The sequence below is a fragment of the Pteropus vampyrus genome, unplaced genomic scaffold (genome assembly GCF_000151845.1).
Source record: "Pteropus vampyrus isolate Shadow unplaced genomic scaffold, Pvam_2.0 Scaffold155, whole genome shotgun sequence".
Lineage (NCBI taxonomy): Eukaryota > Metazoa > Chordata > Mammalia > Chiroptera > Pteropodidae > Pteropus > Pteropus vampyrus.
The window spans coordinates 1,439,208-1,440,968 of record NW_011888936.1 but is presented as its reverse complement, the minus strand read 5'-3'; the positions used below and the strand labels follow the sequence as shown (position 1 = coordinate 1,440,968).

The 1,761-nt window shown below is 37.4% G+C and overlaps 1 pseudogene; it reads left to right on the top strand.

The window, feature by feature from the left end:
- Positions 1-1,294: 1,294 nt before the first annotated feature.
- Positions 1,295-1,413, top strand: LOC111745457 (annotated as a pseudogene).
- The last annotated feature ends 348 nt before the right edge of the window (positions 1,414-1,761 follow it).

Here is a 1,761-nt window from a genome sequence, read left to right as displayed (position 1 = left end):
GTGAGCTTGATCGCAGTACTATGCAAGAACAAATGTCTAAAATTACAGATGTGGCCAGATTACAGGAGTGCCACCAAGCACTGAAATGACATGAATAGTCAGCACAACAGTCACTCTGTGGACCCGAGCAGCCACTGGTTCTCAATCTAACCAGGAACCACTGATGGTCTGAGTCTTGCTAGCCCTACAGTTTGGACAGTATTTCTGCCTGCTGTATGTTCTGTGGACTGAAGGGCTCTAAATTAAACAAAGTGCAACAGAGTTCTTGTTTGCCAGTGATTTTGTTTTTAATGGTAGGTTTTCTCGGAGATGTAAGAACACTTCCATATACTTCCCAAAAGTCCCAGGAGCCTCAGAAGTTACTGGAAAGTAACCTTCCAGTTTTGCTAAGACCAGGGCCAACACCTGCAGAGTTTATCAGAGCCAATTATGCTTCCTTAAATCATCTTACTCAGCTCAAGAATATTTAATGAGATTTAGCATCCCACAAGCCTGAATCCAAACCCAGGTTTTCTATTTCCAAGTTACAGGGCCATAGCCTAGTCATGATCGCTCTAAAAATCCAGGTTTTCAACATCCATAGAAATGGCTAAAATAATAACTAACTTACAGGGCATTTGTCATGTCTGGAGAATCTAAGAAATGAAATTTGCAGAAGGCACTCGATAAAAATAGTAGTTAATATTAAATCATTATTTCTCTTATTGATAAGTACTACTCTGGTTTTAAAACACAGAACTAAGCAATACTACTAGGCCATAGGATCTGCCAGAGCCCAAAGGAGACCAGAAAAAAAGCCACATCAACCTTTCTGGGTAACCTATATTATTAAATTATGCTAATTTAAGAAAATAGCAAACAGATTTCCAAAAAACATACATATGCATGTCATACTCTCCTTTTACAGAGAAAGCAAGGCAACAGAAGGCGGGTTTATAATTTTTCACGGTAATATGATCCGAATAAACTAAAACCCACAGTGGGAATGATCATTCTAAAAATCCATCATCTAGAATTCCTTTCTATGGATATTATTTGGCTCTATTTTTAAAAACTTAATTACTTAATATTACATCTAACCCAGAATTAGCCAGACTTTGATGTGCAATAACCTCTACACTCTCTCTTTTATTTCATCTATAATATCATCAGTCTTATTCCCTTAATTATTAGGAAATATACACTTTGATCTCTTTTACTATGAACCTTAATCATTCATTCACTGAGTCAATAAGTACTGTCCTCCTTCCTCCTCTTTCCAACTAAATCTCTAGTGCAGTTAAAAATAAAGGAGGTCTACAGCCATGCCATCCTGAACGCGCCGGATCCTGTCTGATCTTGGAAGCTAAGCATGGTTGGGCCTGGTTCGTATTTGGATGGGAGACCACCTAGGAAGACCAGGTGCTATAGGCTTTAAAAATAAGTAAAATAAAATAAAATAAAGGAAGACTCTAGGTTTCAGAAAGCACAGATTTCAGCATACTAAAAACAATAACAAAAAAAAAACCTACCATTAAAGTATGAACTGGAACCGTAAAAATCTCTACTCACAGTACTAAAGAGACTAAGGGCCAAGTACTGCTAGCCATCCCTCCCATAGTCATCAGTCACGTGTCTACTGAGCATCTGAAATGTGGCTGGTCCAAATTAAGTAGTTCTTTCTGCAAGTGTGAAATAACACACTAGATTTTGAAGACCTTTTACCAAAAAAAGTAATGTAAAGTATTTCATGTACCGTTTCATATTTATTACACATCGAAA